The 21,611-nt window shown below is 41.4% G+C and overlaps 1 protein-coding gene across 1 annotated transcript in view; it reads right to left on the reverse strand.

Moving 5' to 3' along the window:
- Nucleotides 1–3,166: 3,166 nt before the first annotated feature.
- Nucleotides 3,167–21,611, reverse strand: part of tsnare1 (T-SNARE Domain Containing 1) — a 136,304-nt gene continuing 117,859 nt past the window's right edge. The window contains exon 11 of the mRNA XM_041942404.1: nt 3,167–3,339. The gene's annotated coding sequence lies outside the window, so the exon portion shown is untranslated. The remainder of the gene's footprint in view (nt 3,340–21,611) is intronic.

The raw sequence follows: 21,611 nt of genomic DNA on the forward strand, positions 1-21,611 counted from the left end.
CAGGATCAGAGAGGGCCTAAGCAGACACAGGGTGAGCCCTGACAACCCTCCTCCACCCCATGCATCTCCAGTTTTCATCACAACCAGCACTCAAGGCTCCTTCCACTGAGCTCATCAGAAGGCTTTTTTTTTTTTAACATAGGACATTACCTTTAGAGAGTGAGGATGATTGAGGAGCAACCTGTGGACTTCTTTCTTCCTGGGGACCCAGCCTATCTAATGATGGAATGGCTGATGAAGGGATACATCCAGTCTCTCCAGCCATAACACCAGAGCAGGAGCCATTCAACATCTACCGTAGCTCAGCCAGAACTGCAGTGGAGAGGGCGTTTGGGAGATTAAAGTAAAGATGGAGGGTGCAAACGTAACAAAGTGATTTCCACTTCACATTTATTCCTCTTGTGGTTGACCTGTTTTGCCCTCCAGAACTTTTGGGAAAGAGAAAAGGGACATGTCCATCATGCTTGGGTGGAAAAAGCTGCAGTCTTGGAGAGAGCCTTCCCACAACCCTTTGCAGCCCCAATACACAACAGAGCCACTGCTGATGAAGCTGCATATACAGTACATACACAGTCTGCAAAATTCCCTCAAAGGAGACATGAGACTGCACAGATTTCGATTCTGATGAGCTTTTTTTGTTTTGATCTGCTACTGTCAAATTATGTTTGACAGTAACAGCAACTGTATAATAGATTTTGCTTGGATGAAAACAAATTTTAATGTAGTTTAGAGATGGGCTCTACGAACAGAAAATGAATCCACAACAGTAACAATATAACACTTTCATATGAAAGAAATGTCAGTAAGCATTCATTTGGTGATTCTGGAGGTCAAGCGACATCAAAACTCGGCCAAATGTGCTTGTAAAGTGTAATGTATTAGACGTCTAGGTTATACACATCTGTTGTTTCAACAGCTTTTCAATGAGGACATTTCACTTTTAAGATGCATTCCCTTAAAAACCCTGATTCTCGGTCAAAGCTGTTAAATGAGTACATTAAATATTGTGTCTGTCATGTAGCCCTCTATTCAACTTTCACTTCCACATATTGCCCATTGATTGATTGATTGAGAGCGTTTTTGATCTCATTGATTGTATCTTTGACTAAAGTGATGACATCATTATCTGTGAGCAACAATAACAGGGTATGCATCAGCCTGTTGTTTTACCTCACATGTGATGCCACAGCTCAGATATTATTGTGGGCTACTGAGACTGGTTTGTGACCTCACAGATATTGCCACAGTCTGCATTTCATTACAGGTTATCCCCATTAATGATGTCACTGGTTCAGGTAAACGAGTTGGGCCGCTGACGACCTCCAGAGTGCCCTGCTCTAACCGAGTATTGCCATGGGAAAGCTGTCCTCAAACTTGTTTCATCCACCAGAGACCACCATCTAATTCCTTTGTTGCTATGCCTCTTACACTGTTGAGTCTTACTTGGATGTAAAAAAACATGAAACGTAGTTTAGAAATGGGCTTTACAAGCAGAAGATGAATCCCCAACAGTCATACTACAGCACATTCAGATAAACTAAATGTCAGTAAGCATTCATTTGGTGATTTGGAGGTCAAAAGACATCAGACCCAGCTAAATGTGCTTTGGATCTCTTCAAAGAGCACTTGGTAGGGAAATCAGACACACTAGACTTTGTGTTGTATTCATTTTTAAATAAGAGGACTTAAGACACTGACATTGATTCTGACCTACTTATGTCAGGATGGTGGCAAGAAAATGATCAATGAAGTGATGAAGATTGTTGGAACTGGAGGTGCCATAATTTCTGATCCAGCCAGCGCAGGGATACCTGAGCACAAAACACAGGTCAGTTTACTGAGCACAAGCAGATACGAGACAGACTTGGATACTGGGCCTAGTTGTTAACTTGTTGTTCACTGGTAGGCGTACAATTTGATGAGTACTGGTTGTTTGTCCGGGGTTTTATACTGTGTGGCCATGTGGCCCTGAGTGTATGATTGAGCACAGGTGTGCTCAATCATACATTGTGGTGCGTCTGAGGCGCTGGGGGATGGGGAGGGACAAACATAGGCGGTGGCTGGTGCTGGATGCTTCACAAACCTTCCACACGGAGTGATGCCATGCGCTCAGTGGAACAGCTGCTCATCTTGACAATCATTGACAGAGGCCTCTCCTCCCCTTCCAGGGCCTCTTGGATCTGGGATTCTAGCCACTCATTTTACTGGTGCTGCGTTGTGCTGTGCAGACCAAGTGCTCATGGCAGAGCTCTTAAGCTTTACATTCCCAGATATAACACAGAGTGAATATGAGCTAGCTACGACTATGAGGCAATGCATTTACATATTGTTAGTCCTCCTGAATCATGCTGATCTGGAGTCCTGGATGGAGGGCTCTCCTCATCTTGGACAATGCGCTAGTTCCAATAATATCAATATATTCCCTTTCCCCAGAAATCATGTAAACACTGAGGTACCTGAGTTAAACCTGTAGTCCACCTAGTCAAGCTGAGGTATACACTGTATGTAGAGGTTAGTATTAGGACAGGACGGTTTAGCTGGAGTTACAGCTCAACATGTGCTTATTGTAACAAAGCAGTCAGGTTCAGCTGTGTTTAAACCCCTTAAAGTTCTGGTTGAGCTGAACCATTTAAAGCATGGCTAATCTACTCAGATGCCAGGGGTCACAGCAGTGGTTATTAATAGTTTGTATTATTTCCTATTTAGCCAACAAACAAACAAACAAACAAATAAACAAACACAGCCAAAACTTTCTGTTGCTTTGAACTTAGACTTTTATTTGGGAAGATATATTTGGTCAAACAATATTTACCAATATCAACAAATGCTACAGTATAATACTGATGAAATTACACTACAAGCTGATAAATAAGTTAATTTAAGTAAAAATCCATAAAAGACACAGAGCGTACAGTACAGCAGTGAAGACAGTAGAGCTCAAGCTGCCTGGTCCCACCCTGAAACTCTAAGACAGGAAACACCCCAGCTCATGCCTCTGAGCTAATCACTCGATTCACTATTGTGGCTTCAGCTTTGATGATGACATTTGAGTCACAGAAAACATCCACAGCAAACCCCCCCCCCCAAAAAAAAACAAACAAACAAACAAACAAACAAAACAGTAAACAGTAACAAAAAAAGGAGAAGAAGGACACTGATTACATGAGAGGCTCTGACTGGGGACTCCTTCCCCACACTGATGCACATGTAAACAGAGGCAGGGATGATGGAGTAGAGATGTTGTTGCAGGGCAGCCCCCTCCCACTGGAAACCAGCTGCTCGGGTCAGGGATCGGACTGGGCAGGAGCACCGCTGTGTCACTGTAATGACAGCAGCTACCTGTAAAACACAAGCAGAGCAGACAACAGGCATCAATCACCCAGCAGACACCGCCGCCTCATGCTTAGCGATGGCGCTGTCAGCCTTCACAAAGCACACGGAGGATGCAGAACTCCAACCAGAGCCCTGCCTCGGGCCTGTTATTCTCTTTCATTTGTGAATTATTAATTGGTGAGAAACCAATTTGTTCTTTTTATTCTAAAAGTGTCACAGGTTGTGGGAAGTAATTTATGATTCGTGGTCAACGGCTGAGTTTTAATTAAGTCCGGGCCAGAGTTCACAGTGCTGGAGATGGAAGTGGTTCATTAATCACCAACTAGCAGACTAGCCTGGTACATGAAAGGCCAAAGCGCATCACTTTTATCTGAATTACAGTTAATAGTTGGCCAACAGGAAACACGTAAATGAATTAAGCCCTGCGAGTAAAGAGGATTCTGAGGATCGTGTTGGCTTCTGATGACGAGGCATAGGAAGAATCTGATCAAATCAATGCAGGAGCTTCTCAATCGGTGTATTTAATAATATGTGATAAACAACCAGAGATTTAAAACACTCAGTGATTCAAGGCTTTTCACAATGAGGGGAAACATCTAAATTCCCACTGGCATTGAGTGTAATGCATTACTGTCAGATAATAGGACAAACTATCATGGGATGGATGCAATTGATGGATAAACAATGGGATGGGACTTGAATAGGACTGAAAGCGTTAGACATGGCAATATTTGGCACCTGAGAGTTTTCCAATCCATCAGCTTAGCTGTAGAATGTTTTGCTGAGTCACTGGAATCATGTCAAAAGTCGGAAAAAGACAACTTGCACCATTCCTAAAACAAAAGGGTGGCGTATAGTAGCTTTGTGTAGGAAACATTGGGAAACATCAAAAATATTTCCCAGATAAACACATTTCTTCACCTGCAGTAGTCCATCAAACTCAGCAGAATTCACCAAACATTTCCATGTCTTCATCAGGGTTTTGTCACCTTACAATGTCCATCCATGCAATATATTAGACTGGATTTTATTTATTTATTCATTCGTACTCTCTGAATGGTGTTTTAATGCGACAGGCCAGTAAACACAAAGAACCTTTGGTGAATCCAATGTTTGCTTGTGTGCTGTCCTTTTAAGTAGCTTGAAGGTGAAACCGACCACCGAAAGCTGCTGGTCTTACCAGAGCACGCAGGGCTGTAAGACAAAACCCCTGAGTGTGTGATGTGTGAACGAGGCTGCTCATGAAGTTTTCTTTTCATTCATATGGAGCATGTTTTTGTTGTCCCCTCATTCAAAAGTTGGAAAAATCACCTTCCTTCACGCTGTATGTCTGGGTTTGTGTGACAGCTTGTTCCAACTGTTCATTGACGGGATATGATATTTTCACTGAGTGACATGTTCAAACACAAGTCACGAGACTCCACGTTCTTTTTTTTTTTTACTGCATTATGCACAGCGCTTTTGACAGGAACTCTTTAAGCGGGGTGTATGTCAAAGTCACTTAAGGCACATAACTGTGATTTAGTTGTCGCAGTCCAGTCAAAAACCACTATTGTGGTTTGAAAAATAAATATATAGAATAAAAAGAGAGGACGGCACGAATCAATGAGCAGTTAAACACCGAACATAATCAGCACCATGGTGCAGCAGCGCCGCACAACACAATCGGATGACCAAAGGTAAATATGACGTCCTCTGCTCCGCTGACCAAACATCACTGGTGGCTCTGAGCCACAGTAAATATTTTCCTAGGATTAACAATAGCAATAAGTGGATGATTATGGGTGTAACTGTGGGAAACATGAATGAACCATTGACAGAAGAGTGGTGTCATAATTCTGACATCTGAGATGGGCAATTACCCTAACATCTCCTGTGTCATTTCATGCACAGCTCTGACACGTTTGGCATCCTTGTAAGCTTTGGGACAGTTCAGGTGTGCAGTCACTCAGTGAAACAATTAAGCAGCGGCTGACAGTCTACCAAAGACACGTGAACGATTATGTCGCTACAAGGTTCATCATTAGACAGCGACAGAGATCTGTATCGTACAATCAACCTAAAACTTTCTCCTTCCTTCTCCAGCCAATCAGATGCTTCCAGATAATCACTAAATGAGCTGCCTGCAGCTACGTCTCATCTTTTATCACTGCTCCTGAGGGCTGCAAGTGACAGACCACACACACACACACACACACACACACACACACACACACAGAATTAAAAAGAGAGAGAGACGGGTGCAGCAAAAACAGACACCCAGACAAATTCAGGAACAAATTGTATTTCTCTTCACATAATATATTTTTTATGTAGCAGTTATGCTCTGGCAATACTAATAAAGAAGATTAAATTGAATAGAACTAAGCGAGTAAGGCAAATAAATTTGTGTTTCCCTAAGTTTTCTGATGGGCTCGAGAGTTTCCAGACCTTGAGTGAGAGATTGAACCTGTATTAGGTGAGCAGAGCCTGAGATCAAACAGTGGCTCATTGCACGTATTTCTGCCAAAAATGTGAACAAAAAGCAATAAAAGTTAAAATATTAAAAACGACAGATACCGCTGACAACTGCCCTCATGCAAACAGATGTATGATGACAAAGCAGGCAGATCATATCAGAAATTTCAAATGTCATTCACTCCATCGGCAGCTATCATCGACAGGGACGTTTGGGGAAATTTGGAAAACGGAAACCCGCCATCAGAGTGAGAGGGGATCACTGGGACTGACGCGGGAAGGACGAGCACGAGGAGGGGAGAGAATAGAGAGAGCACGGAGAGAGAAAGAGTGATGAGGGGGCTATGAAGTTTGACAGGAGAATGAACATGACTATACTGCAGAGCTCGTCCATGAAAAGACCTAAGGCGTCCGTCAGATTGGTGATTTTGTGCCCATCTGCACAATGTTCCAATCCAGACCAACTGGAAGGATGCCAGTTTAGGGGGAAAGGAGGTGGATTTATATGAAGGTAGATCTCTCTGTGTGTGTGTGTGTGTGTGTGCAGAGAGGGGTAAAGATATCTCTTTGTACAGATCAGACTGTGTCTGCTTGGCTCACACAGTCAGAGAGTGTTGCCAGTCATGGCCACATCAAAGGTCTGCCTGCCTGCCACCACAGAGAGCACCCCCCTCTACTTCCGCACAACACACACACACACACACACACACACACACATGCACAGACACACATTTGTATGACCACATTCATTCCTCAGCCCATAATCCTGCTGGCAACCTTCACCACTTTGTCTTAACCTTTCCCCCAGTCTGGAATGGGAATCCTGGTTTCCCACAGCATTTCCTTCAGTTATGATATTCACCCGAGTACCTGAAACACGAGCAGTCGGATGGGACAAGATGTGACCAAGCCAACAGCTTCTCCAGATTATAACTAACTTCATGTGAACGCGAAACCAGCACTAGCACTAGCTGGCTAATCTCCTAGCATAATGCACATGATCTGCTCAGCACCAAACAGCAAACACACACACACACACACGCACACACACACGTAGCGACTCGCTGGTGACCACAGCATTTGTTGGAGACTAAAAAAATAAATCAAAAAATAAAAGAGCTACATTTATCATGTGGAGCATAGTGTCATAATTTGGATGGAGGCTGGTTAGCAACAAGTCTTCACTTTCATTTTTATTTATATATTTTTTTGCATTGATTATAGTGGAATCTGAATGAATGTTTCTTTTCCTTTGACATTTTCCTCTTTTCAGATATGTCTTCCCTGATCACCATCTTACCGGTGGCCTTGCTAGTGTGGACAAGTAGGCAGGGTGTGTGGGGTGGGGCTGCTTCCCACAAACCCTGCTGACACAATCTGGAGTTACCCAGCGTTCACTCGGTTGAACCACAACTATACTAGAAAGACTTTGACCATAATGCTGTTCATCTCTGTTTGTGGTGCAGCGTTTCACTCTTCTACCTTTATAAAAGAACCAGTGCTTGTGTGAGAAGGAAGGAGGAAAAGCCCATTTTAAACAACCTGCACACATTGCAGGTCCTAAATTGCCATATAAGACTGCAGGTTGTGCTCTGTTTGTGGGCAAGTTGTATTCACAAAAATGTTACTGAAGAGTAAAAAGAAGAATTTCACACCAATTTCACATGAAACTTCAAATCCTGCTGTTGGAGACAGCAAACAAAAACATAATAAATGTAGCAGTGTCAGCAGTGGTACAAGAGGACCTAAAACCATTGGAAATATTAATACAGCTGTCAGCAATGTGTCATCAAAGCAGAGCACTGTGACAGAAAAGAGTGAATTTTCCTAACTACTCAACTGTAGCCTATAAGTTTCCATGCCAAAATAGGCCAATGCCAATAAAAGCATTCAATCACACAAACAAAAAGCTGCATCAAGCTTATTTTAGTTGTGCATTTTCATCTTTGTTGATTTCTGTTATATTAATTTGTTGTTTTGTTCTTGTTCATGTGTGACACCTAATGGCCTACATTTCTGCATGTCACAAATTCTCTTCAATTCTCTGAACAAATCTGTTCATGCGCGTGGTTCTTGTATGAGGTCCATTTTTTTCCTACAAAATACAGTTCCCTACAGAATACTGATGCAAATTAGCAAACATTTGCAAAACATTGAAGCTCAACGATGCGGGGAATCACAACATCATCCAAACACTGTCCCTATTTAACCAAGTTCAAATAAGTCCTCAAGACCTACCAAAGGCTACATCGACAAACATCAGAAAGTCCAATACTAAACAACGCTGTGATCTAAATCTGAGGTGACTGAGGCAGTTATAGAGGTTTATCCAGAGTGATGGGAGATTTAGAGGTTTCAATCTACTATAGATCGATACAGACTCATTGGGTCGGTCTGCACTGTCCTGCCGCATTTCCAGAACATAGTGTCCAGATGCAGGAAGCTAATAGCTCAGATCAATCACAGCCAAAACTGGTTCCATGGCACCGCCATTGATTGTCAGTCAGCAGCAGGATGAATGGCATCTGTGTAATGTTGTGGAGACCAAGCCAGCAGGGTCTATGTGTTAGAGGAGTGAGATGTCCAGAGGTCCTCACAAGACTGAAAGCTTTACTGGTGAATGTGTAGCCTCAATCAAGAACTGGAAGAGCTATTATAGCAAGGTGTACAATAAACAAGCCCCCTCCCAAACAACTTTAACTTTGTGACTAATTCATGGTTATACAAGCCACGACTTTGAATGTTTTATGCTAGTTACTACAGTCATGGTGTATTAATTCTAAACTGTCTTCTGATCACCCAATCACTGATGTAAAAACCAAGATTGGTCCATTTGTGATGACAAAAAGGTCATCAACTCCAAAATAATCTCTTCCCCTACATCCCTTTTCACAGTATATCACCTCAAAAATGCATCTTATTAGAGTGGCCTCGCACACAGCATTTAAAAGCAACACGGCCAAGGATTCTTTTTCTGCTCTTCCACAAAAGATTCAGAATTTGTCTCCATCATATCATAGCCAGCACCTTGCTTTGTCAAAAACAGTCTGAAGGACTAAACTGTAATCACTAACTGTCATCAGTTTTACCACCCACATGCCCCTGTCTCATGTCTCTGTCTGCTGTCTATTGTGCTCTTTCTGTATCGATCTCACTCTGTATTCTCTTGTTTTTGTCACTTGGTTTGTTGTCCATGGTGGTAGTTAAAGAACAAAAAGGCTTTTAACTAAACCAGCCCTGGAACATGTTGTTTTTGCTTTTTCTTTTCTAAATAATCAAAGTGAAATTGAAACTCAACTGAAACAAATGGAAACTACTGGAGAATTCAAACTGTGGAAACTGCTTTCACGCTCATTCTTGGGAACACAGGCAGCACACTGTTCATCAGGTCAGAGGTTCAGAAATCTGACGTTTTTTAAAGGGCCAGTTTGTTTGATATTCCCCTGAGTGCACAATACAAAAACATGATTTATGAAAACTCAAACATTTTAAGATGTCTATCAAACCAACCGAAAACTGGTTTGATTGGTATTCCCTGGAGTGTGTGCAAAAAGAGAAAACTCAGATGTGGAAAATGGGAATGGTTCATTCTCTGGGGAACATGAATATTCTCAGCAAAGAGTACATTTGAAAGAGGATAGGTCAACGAGCTGTTGTTACTTTGTGATTGTGAAGCATGGCATACTTGTGAAAGACCCTTCATAACCTATACGTCTACAACAACCTGTTTTACTTGAATATCACTGTCTCTGTTGCATTGCTTTGGATCTCATCATAGTTTTGGGCAGAGCTGCATTCTAACCGCAACCACACCAAACCATTAGCTGCTCCCAAATGTCTGTATGTATAAGAACTGATGACATTCCCATCAGCTTAATTTAATGGTAACTGGCGAATGTTAGGATGCTAACATAAGATCGTCGCTGTGGTACTGCTGAACAAACTGCTGACCGACCAACTAATATAACTGGTGCAATTGTAATTTCAACTTCTTTGTGAGACACACAACTTCCCTTCTGTCTCTTCATCAATTCTCAAATCCATTTGTCGACCACTTGAGACTTCCTACTTCCCTTTTGCTCCTTCAACAATATCCAAATCTTTTGTATTTAAAACTGTGATGTCTAGACCATTTAACACACACCTCAGGGGGTCGGTACCGATACCCACAAGAGACAAAGGTACGAATTACACCTTTGGGTAAGGGGCCGACCCTGCAGCAAACAAAGGATGGAAAGCACACTCCAGGGGTGGGTTTCTCCACAAGTATAAAATGTCCAGTTTTCCCCATGCTCGGGGTCTTTCTTCATCCTGACCACTCACATGTTGATTGACCTTTTCTTTGCAAGGGAAATAAAAACTTCTCTATTCTCTCTATAACGTCTCTATTTCATTCTTCACCAGTGGAAGCAGCAACAGGGAATTTCCACCACAGTGGTGTCCTCTCGTTGCCAGGTCAGTCAGTTTGTATGGCAGGAAAAAGCATTCAAACACCTCCGATACATCACTCGAAGACGTCCCAGTCCCGTGGCAGTCCTCATATGATGTGATCCAGTATTAAGCTCTCCACTGGGGGATGACACTCATTTCACCTGTTAAGGTAATCAGTCAGCTTTAGGTAATCTCAGATCTTCTGGAAAGCTGTTAGCAGTGCATGCTGGGAGCTGAGCAGACAAACAGGCAGTGGAGTGTTTGCTTGTGTTCCGCAGTGGAGGGAAGGGTGGCATTTTGATTTGATTGGGGATTAAAGGTCATGAAGAAGTATTTAAATGCTCCCGCTCAACTTTGGGCTAATCATCCCTCCACAGCTGTGAGTTGGAGGAGTCGGCAGCACTCTCAGATCACCGTTGTCACAGTGTGTTGTCTCCCACTTTGCGGTGACAGAGCCTTACCCACCCAGCCAGTAATCCCCTGCAGGAAAGTTTGGAGTAAGCTGACGGCATGGAAAAAGATAAATAAGGATTTTCATTTTTTACCCTGTAATGAAAAATTGCATAGCACTCTCTCCTCGCTGCATTTATCTCTAATACAGTTTCAGATATTCCCATGCTGTAATTTACCACAATGAACAAAAACTTTCCACCTGGGGTTTTTCACAGTCCAAACAACGGAAACTTACTTAAAATAATTATTTCTTACTTCCAGACTAAGCGTTCAGGCATTTAGCATCTGCTAAACTTCCCAGCTTAGCGTACTCAGTGCCAGACTGAGTAAGTAACACATCCATACGCACAAGAAACTTCTCCCACTTAGAGAAGAGAGATTGAGGACGTCAGTGACAAATGTCTTGCATTAACTTTGTTGTTTATTTTTCCCCGGAAGATGTGAAATAACCCTATTAAATCAAGTAGTCACTTGGCCATTAATCTCAATGCAGCTGACTAGTCCCTCAAAGCTAATGGGGTTTAGAATTTGCATGAGGCGAGTTTACCCACAAAGCTTCGCCTAAGAGGATTGCTGTTCAGACAGAGAGCTTATTGTCACACTTGTTCATAGACATGGATTAACGATACTAGGCCCAAAGAACTCCACTAACTGTGGCAGCAACTCACAAGTTCCCCTTCAGTGGCTCAGATCTCTGTTTCAGAGGGACAGACATTCAGACAGTCTGCAGCACGCACTGGCAAAATACCTCGAATCTGTTTAATTTCTACAAATACAGTCCCACTCTGTTCAGCACCCATCGACATCATGACACATCATGCTTCTTTAAACTGGAAAGGTGAAGAGAAAGCCGAATGTGACGACTGTCCCCAGTTTGAAAACATTCCTCAAAACTTACCTCCTGCCTCCCAAATATCAGTTCTCTTTCAATATTTATTTTCTGTCATATCATTGCAGCATTGCAGCACTCCTGAATTCCCGCTCTGTGTTGTCAACTTAGCTTTTTACATCATTTGAATAAGCCTCTTTCAGTGCAAGCGTGTGCGCTGTGTTTCATAGTGACTAAAGCAGCTTTGGAGTCTAAATATAACATGTATCCACTGCATTAATTCTTTAATATTTATCAGCAGGGAAAAGGTACTTGAAATGTGGCATATATCCACGTTTAAAATTCAGTAGGAAAACAGCAAAAAAGGAAATAAAAAATACACAAGTTCTGCTCAAGTTGCGACACAGTTTGATCAACACACACACACACACACACACACACCTGCATCTCCAGGACAGCACAAATCCTTCAATATCCTCAATATCCTTTGGAAAAAAGAAACTCTATCTTGTCTATCACTGCCCACACTGTGTTACTGATCCACAGTGTGAATTCTAATAGCAATCTGAACACTGACTCTCACTTGTGTGATAGCTGCTCAAGGTTGACAACAGGCTGTTGTGATACAACTGCAGTTTATTCCCTCGAGTAAAGTGGTGTGTTACGGATGTGTAGCACATCACAGCGTAATCCGACTCTATTGTGGAGCAAAATGACAAAGCAATGCGAGCAGAAGTTTTAAAGGGTGCTAAATGATTCTTTTGTTTTCCCCGTCCATCTATCTGCTCCCAGCACTTGCCGATTTCTTTTCAGGGCCACAGGGGGACTGGAGATGATGCACAGTTAGACTTGTGAGGGGACAACATTCGGAGGCAGACAGCATTAGTGAGGACTGAGCTACTGGTTTTGAGTTGGAGAGCACCGAGAGAAGGAGACGCCTTCTCTGCCAGGCCTGCCCAGAAACCCAAACATCTCCTTACAGAAACCATGGAACAACATTTGTCTCAGCAGAAGTCGGGTCACTTAGAAATACCGTTAAATGACATGTAAGTGGTACCGGACATGTTCGGCCACAGAGCGAGTGTTCAACAGCGGTCTCCTCCAACATCATCAAAACACTAATTGAGGGAATATGTTTTAGAAGAATTCTGTTCATCCATCCAAACACTGGTGGAACTACACCATACAGTGACTCTTTTGCCCTACAGACTGCAGACTATCAAGTTTGATGCTGAAAATCAAGCTTCCCAAATGAAGATTTCTTAGAATTATGGCCAAAAAAATGACCATGAAACAGGCATCATTCAATACGTTTCTAAGTGCTTCCAAAGACAACGGGACTTCCGCCTCTCATCCAAGAGGCCTCTTCAGTTCTGAGCTATAGCTGCCACTAGCTCAGAACTGAAGACCCTTGAACCACAAGCAAGTCCAGTTGCCTTTGGAAGCACTTAGAAGTACCATGACCTGGATGAATGAGAATCTTCACAGACATCATTTAATATGCAGATTACCGTAAAAATACGTGAACACATTTACACTGCTGTGGAAATAACTCATAACTCACTCGATTTTAGTTACCCTATATGCTTTCCCCTAATGCCACCCTCAGGCCAAACTTATCATATATGATATTTTTACCCCACTGCTGGACAGGCACTGTGAGTAACACAGTTTTCAACATGTTGCTCATTATAACAATCTAACATTATGGGCTGTAACATGAATATTAAAACCTCTTGTAGTCACTAAGTTTAGCCTATTTAAACATAAATGTATTATCATCAAATGAATTGTGATGCCTTTGTATGTTCACTGTTAGACAATGTTTTCCTGAGATGTGGGGAATCAATTTAAAAGTGCAAATAGAACTAATCACTCTTTTGTCTTCACTAGCTAGGCGCTAACCTTGTCTGCTGTTTGGGCAGGAGCAGAAACAGTTTCCTGCTGCTATGGCAGCAAGGTAGAGGAGTGCTAACAGTTGCATGGCAACAACGATGTTAACACACCGATGTTTAGCAAGTAGTGTTCACCATTTTTTCCATCTTAGTTTGGTGTCTGGCATGCTAAGACTGCCAATCTGCACTACACATGAAGAACCTCTGAGGCTGATGAAAATGTCATTCATTTTACAGGTATGTGATCATAAGCTAAAGTATGAGATCAAAGGTTATGACACGTATCTGGCAATATTTCATAAACTCACAGCAACAAAAAAATGCAATAATTTAGAGATAGCAGATAATCACTCTTGGTTGCCAAGCAACACACAGACGCAGTGGAAAGCATGCTTAAAGACGGTGGTGATTCCTAACATTTATCTGGATACTTATATTAATTGTGGGATTGTTCTAGTAGTGTTCAGTTAGCATGTCCTGTTGGCATCCCTCTTTGCTGGGTCGTTGACTCTGGTTCCACAAGCAAGGATTTTGCTCCACGATCTTGTCTCACTGCAGTTTGGGCAGTAAGTCAACCACAGGGTTCACCTTCTCTGTTTTGCACAGTGGCACAAATCTGACAGAAAGCCTGGTTTAGCTCCATTTTGCTGATTGTTTTAAAATCAATAGCCGTATCTTTCTTGGCACACCACTTCTGAAAACAGTGTGTTCAATGGTCTTTCTTAATAATTTCAGCATATCTCCTTTCTCTCCATATGTCCTGACATTTTGAAACAATTTATTGGCTGCAGTAATATTGATGTAGAACATCACAGCTATTTTGTATTTTAGAACAGCTCCACACACAGCTTAGCCTATCATTAGCAAGGAACTCTCAATTTCCTATGTGCTAAATGAAAAGCCATTAGATTTATTTATTTATAGCAGTTCATCTAGTTGGAGACATGAATGTGTGTGCCAGATTTCATGGGAAACACATCCAACAGTACGCAGAGACATGTTAACTGAACTCAAATCAGTCAAACTGCACCACATGTACAGACCCCAGGAAGATAAGTGACCACTTTATCGAGGCTAACAGGGTCCAATTAAAGAATAAATAATTAAAGATAAAATAATAAACCTGCTTGTAGCGCTAGATGAAAACTTAGGGTATCACCCAGGTCTTGTTCTCTAGTGACTATAATTGTCTGTTCTAAGTATCATGGCAATGCATCCAATGGTTGTTGAGATATTTTAGGCAGGAATACATTTACATTTTGTGCAATATTACATATCATTTACTGTTTTGTATACTTTATTCTTCTGTGCAATAGTAGTAACACTTTTTATTATTATTTTTACTCTGAAGGCATATTTTTTATATATTTTTTTATACATATTTTATTTGTCTTTTATATAGTCAAATTCCATTTTTAAAAATGTTTGTATAATATATATATATATATATATATATATATATATATATATATATATAGATAGATAGATAGATAGTCTACTTTTTATTTTGTTTTATCTTATTGGTGGACTGACTGACCATCACTGTCACCCTCAGAGCCATACCACTGGTGTAGCTAAAATTCCGATTAATGCATGTTTCCATCCACTACCATTATGATAATATTAGGAGTTAGTTCATTGATGTAAACAGTCAACAGTGCTAAGTCTCCAGTTACGTTTCTTCAGATCCATTCATCATTGTGGATGACTGCAGAAAACAAATGTACATTCCTACTGTAACCGTCCTCCCTCCCTCGTGTTGCCCCTACTGCGAGCTACATCACACATATTGGGGTACACAGGCACACTCTCTTTGGCTGGGGAGGCATGTGTATGTTCACTGGCTGAGTGTCAGGGGGATATGAGGGGTTGGGCCGGGCCCGACGGTTAGTGAACAGTAGAACAATACACAATAATGCACTAAGATTAAGGATGACACAGGCAGAATTAAAAAGGTTGCATCCACCCTAATAAATCACTGATTTAATGCACCACCTGGCCAGCGCACTAAGTGACACAAAGCGAACAGCATCCAGGATGGTTTTGGCTGAAGGCTGAAATGCTCCTGGTGGATCCTCCAGCTGTGACATTTGCTACATTGCTAGCTTCTTCCTTCAGTGACTGTGTGAGGGCTTTTTACTGTTTCTGACAAGTTCTGTCACAGTAACTGCAGAGCCTCATTCAGCAGAAAGTGCCTGAAAACTTTGAGGATCCCAGTGGGACACAGAGATGGACTGATTATAGTGGGACAGACAGGCTGAGGGGACAGTTTGTAATGTGAACTGACACTGGTGGTGAAGCAAAAAGGCTGAATCAAGAGAAGACTGTTGAGGACTTTGAGATGCACAAGGCTCAGAGAATGACGTTCAGACAGGTGAGCAGCCTACAACAACTACAGAGACAACAACTGTGTTGCTTAGCAACATAGCGTCGTGTGAGTGTATGCATGCTAGGTGGTATGTGAATGCTGTGCAGCTCTCTTTGCTTTAATAAGTGCGTTTGTCACTGCAGCCACTGTGGAGTTTGGATTGTTTATACGTCTCTTTACGATGTAATTTCACTTCTGTAGCCTAATACTACTTGTTGTACCTGCTGTTGTGTCCACAGCTCTTCATTATTGGTCATTTGTGTTGAATTGTCTGAGTACTGCCCTCTTTTCTGATAAATTCTAGCGCGGCTGTACATTTAGAACTTATAATCTGTCGTGCACAAGCTGCAAAAATGTTGTTCCATTAGTGTTGTTGGGCTGACATTTGATGCAGTTGTAGTCTAAAGGTGTTCTTTAATTTAACAGTAGTATCATATATCACCAGAGTACATTTTAATTGATTCACTTTTTATTTTTACCTAAGTACATTTACAGTATTTTACACAAGTACCTTCTTTTCCTTGTAGTTGAGTAAATGTTGTTTTATTTGATTATCACATTCCAGGATTCTTTTCATCCCTGCACACAAACTGCAGTGATGTTAACACATCCAAAAACACAAACACAACAGTACTAGACTTTAAGATTATTCTCTTTAATTGAAGGGTTATGTTCTATATATCTTTACTAAACAATAGGATCTGTCCCCAATGCAAAACAGAGTCTTTCAATCTGTAAAATTTTTTTTTTTTTTTTTACATTATCTGATGTCCCCCAGTTAAAGTGTGTGTGTGGGGGGGGGGGGTTCAAAACATAGTTTAGTTAAAAATAAAATAAAAAAAAGACAGAGAGATGAGAAATACAGTATGAGGATAATGAAACATATTTCATAACTAAGAATGAGAATAGGGTCTTTAAATGCATCATATACCAACATTAAATCAATCAGATGCTTTAAAGGCACAACAGTTCCATTGCCAACGAGTATTAAGTTACATCTGCCTGATTTAACTGTCAGTCAGTATAAACCACACTCTCTTCTGGTCTTCTATCCAAAGACAGAGACAGAGACGGATATTTTGTTGGTTTAACAGAACGCCAAGACAATAAAAAGTGTGTCACTGTCCTTTTGTCCTTTCAGACAGGCAACAGGGCATGTGTGCGCCTTATTTGAAGGTGTAGTTCCCTTTTACATGGCTTTAGGAACTCTCCCATTATCCTCTTATCCTCCAATACGCGTGTGAAGCCAGGTATGTACTCAGTCTAATCTGTGGCCTTGTTTAACTGTGAAGTCCATTCACAGAACATTCTGAGGTCTGTCATTAATGGATGTTTGCACCTGATGAAAATTCATCACTGCTCAGAAGAGCCTTTTCTAGTCTGTTAATGTCTGAACGACTGTCCAGTCAAACAGGCCGTTTCGATGGAAACTGTGGAAACAGCTATCCAACTCATGAACAAAGGTTGTTTTAAGGTTTTGAAAGCACAACAATCCGAAACTAACAGCAATTCTCATCACTCAAACACTGAGATTTTTTTATAAACTATATTATATATATATATATATATATTTCTATATTTCTAAACTCATTTTCTAAAATTTATCCTGAAATTTGAATCTACTCTTCCTTTGTTCCATACTGACCATCTCATTATTTGTCTGTTAATACCAAACTGTATCTGTGACAAGTCATAAAACCCTCAAAAGATTTTTAAGGTCCATTGTCAGGAAGGTGGGATTTACCGGGAAACTAAGGGGAACTATGGGAGCTATGGGTAGAACTCAGATGCAGACTCGAGGGGCGCTTGGTTTAAAATAATAAATTTATTAAACACAACGAAAGACACAACTATGGGAACTATGGTTTAACACACACACTAGGGATAAGGGCTATACATGCAACAAGGGCAACACAGGGAAAAACTGAACAATTACAACACACTAACACAACTCACAACGGGGCGTGGATGAGACAAAGACGGCACAGGAAACACAGAATGCAACAGGGGTTTGAACAAGACGAGACTAGGAACATACAGGCCGTGGCGTGGGTAAAAAATAAACACAAGATTTGACTAAACACTACGGCTACAAAAAATAGAAAACCAAAAACGCTCTCGAAGGAGGAAGAAACAAACGGCCACAAAAGATCAAAGAACTACACTGACAAAATAACAGAAACAAAATTCACTCCTGAAAACTGGGAGGAAAATAACACTACTATTAAATAAAACAAAACCAAGAAACAATCTAACAAAGAACTGAAATTCGGCAATAACTAGCAAAAACAAAACAAAGCTTGACTATACAAATTATAATAAAAGTAAAACTCACAAGGAACACGGCACGGACATGAACACAGACAAACCAAGGGACAACTCAGACATGAACTGAAACACAGACCTGAACAGAGACAAAGTAACAAAAAACACTCACTGAAGGACTATGGCAATGACTATGGAAAGGGAATGCAGACAGCAAGGAAACACAGACACGGACATGAACAAAGGTAACGCAACAAGAGACACTTACATGAAACACGACAAACACTCACTAGGGGGGCTACGGCTAGGACTATGACTATGACTGTGACTGTGGCTGTGGCTGTGGTTGTGGCTGTGGCAGACGGCAAGGGGATTTACAGACAAGGTAACGCAGACAACGACCCAACAAGGACCGGGGGAAGACACGGACTTAAATACACAAGGAGGGATCACTAATGACACACAGGTGGAAACAATCAGACAATCACACGGGAGGGAAAACACAGGAGGAAAGAAAACCAAAGACACATAACATGAACCGGAACAGGATGTGACAAAACCCAGACAAAGACAACACACAATGGCAAAAACATAAACACAACGGGGCAATGGTTGAGACTAAGACAAAATAAAAACTCTTAAATAAAACGTGGCATGACTATAGACTAAGACAAGACTCGAAACTCGAGCACATAAAACACGGCATGACTTAGAAGACATAGGGGAAACACTTACAAGAAACAAGGCATGGCTGAGACAACACTAGGGATACACTAACATGAAACGTGACCTGGAGGTGAACAAAGACAGCACATGGACAAACACTTAATAACTGAATGGGGCAACGGCAGAGATCAATAAGAGAAAACTAAACAAAAAAACGGCATGGCACGGGTCATGACAACCATAAAGCAAAGGGGAAAAAGTTCCATGTTATTCTTGTTAAAGTTCAAGAAAGTTTTCTGAAAACTTTAAGCCACAATTTCTAACAAACATGAAAAATGTCTCTTCTTCTCTTGCTTCTAACCACCTACTCTAATAACCAACAAATCAAATCAGCATCAGAATATTCTTGGAAAGAGCTCTTGTAAATTCATTCATGGGAATCATACATGACATTATGGTGCCCTCTTGGTTATCCTATTGTAAACTGTGCAACTTTGAAAGGCACAAAAGTACATTTTTCCTCATAAAAACAAAGGTTGGATTTCTAAGCAATAAAATTAATGTACCACACCCACCCTAACTTCTGTTTTATGCCTTGCTGCTGGCAAAGGCATATTTTCTAACACTTTCATTGTTTCAATGCGATGTCTTCACTAAAATCTTTGTAAACAGTGTCTTCTGACTGCCCAGCTGACAAAGTCCACAGCAGAGAAGACAGAAGCTCTCGACACGCTGAGATGTCCGTCTAGCACTCAATGATGAGGGTGCATTTACAACGATAAAGCCTGAGGAGCAGCAGCAAATTTGGTTTGCAGGCTTTTGTGCACCAGTTTTTGTCTCTCAGGCCACATCTGTCTCTCATCTGTCCCGCCAACCAAAGTGGCTGGGTGCAAACACTTCCCAGATATTTAATATCCATGTTCCCAAGGTTCTTAGGAAACACAAAGACACCCTCCACCGTGGGCAGCGGTGAGCCACCTCATTGTTTGCTGCCACCATAAAGTATAAAAAGAGCAAGAGGGAAGTTGATCACAACTAACATGTCAGTGGAAATGTAACTACCATCCACTGGAGTGTTCAACATGACAAGTAAGATCAGCAGAGGGCCAGCAGGCCTCGGAGAAAGTGACAAAAGGTGGAGTAATACACGAACAGCCTGGTGCAACAATGAAATGATGGAAGAAGCAAAGCAACAGCTGAGTGTCTGAACAGACTCAGAGACAGCGTCTGTTTGACTCGACCGCTAACTTCTAACATTGACCTCTGCTCTGCACTGGTGACCGCGCTTCTTGTGGGGATTACGTTTGGACGGCTGCTGCACAGTAAACAAGCGGTGAGACCGACGATTGCAGTTGAGTAGTTGAGAAGTAGAGTAGTAGAGAATGTAGCCAGTGATACAACAAGAGGAATGCAGACAGGTGATGCAGACCTTTCTGTGTCGATTAGGTGTTCGTCCATCTGTTGTTAATGCTCGGGGCTCCAGTAGGGGGATCACGCTCCTCTTCCTCACTCAATACAGACGAGTCAAACCGTTTCATCATCTTTCTCCCATTACTGTCCAAAAAAAAAAAAAAATCTATTATCTTGTTAAAAATCTTAGAATTACATCTATTGCTCCATCATCAAGAAATGCTGAAATGCTCTATGATTGTTCAAATATGTGTCACTTCAAATGTTGAACTACTTCACAGGAAATGTCACATATTTCACTATTTCGGTTCATTCTCAGTGTTTGTGCATTGGTGGCTTCAGGTTCCCACATCACACTTGTGTAAATTGAGTATTGGACCAGGATTAGCATTGGATTGTAAGGTTTGTGCTCTTATTTTAGATCTGTAAGAGCTGAGTTCATATGGCAGCAAAAACAAGCTAAAAATGAAAAATGTACCTGCTAATTCAGCAGAAGCAGCTGATACTGCTGCTCACCAAAAGTTACATAGGCACACTTTTAAGCTCCTACTCATGTTTCAAACTTCAGCCTTAATCGATTGAAAGGCCCCCATGGCTAAATTCTATCTTGATTAATGACAGCAATTTTTAGACCTTTGATCCACTGGCCAATTTTAGCCTTAATATATGCTGTAAATATATTAATAGGCTTTTATAACTCTTTAACTTTGCCCCAGTCATGTCTGTAATAGCTGTGGTTTGAGCTGGAGAGACGCGGGATGAGTACAATTCAAATGCACTTCTTGTAAAATGTGATGGGCTCTTACTTTAACCCTTTCAGTGGAGAAGATCATGTTTTCTCTGCTGTAGCTTATACAACGCACAGCAAGTGTATTTTTAGCACATGGCGCTGACATGCGTATAGAGAAATCTCACTTCCCAAATGACTTTGTAAACAAGATGTGAGGGCAGTGCCAGTAACATAATTCGTATAGGAATAAGTGTCAGGGTGCAGTTATTGCATTATTTAGAGTGCCATAAAGAGCCAGGCTATTGATTTGAGAGCAGAAGCAGCTCCGCAGTTATTTCTGTCAACGTCACCCTCATTAAACTGATGTATGGCTCTTGCTATTCTCCTTTCTGCCTCTCCTGCTTCTGTTCTCTGTCGCTCTTTCACTCACTTTTTTATGCACTCTGTCTGGCTGGATGTCTGCTCAGGCAAAAAAAAAAAAAAAAGAGAGCAAGGACCACGTTTGTTGCAATTTAAACTGTGATTGTTGGATCATTGGTAAAAGATGTGCGATCACCTTTCACAGTTCTTCTCATGCCCTCTTAAGCATGCAGTGTATGGATGCCTCTACCAGTGAACAGCAGTGGATAAACATCATCATATAGATACATCATCCAGGAATATCAATGTCTGTATCTGTATATTTTATGCCAGTATGCTGTATTTAGTATACGTTGCACCACCAGCTCGTGGTGCTAGATGAAATGTCAGGGGATCACAAAGGCCAGTAAGGAT

Source organism: Chelmon rostratus, chromosome 8 (assembly GCF_017976325.1).
Source record: "Chelmon rostratus isolate fCheRos1 chromosome 8, fCheRos1.pri, whole genome shotgun sequence".
NCBI lineage: Eukaryota > Metazoa > Chordata > Actinopteri > Chaetodontiformes > Chaetodontidae > Chelmon > Chelmon rostratus.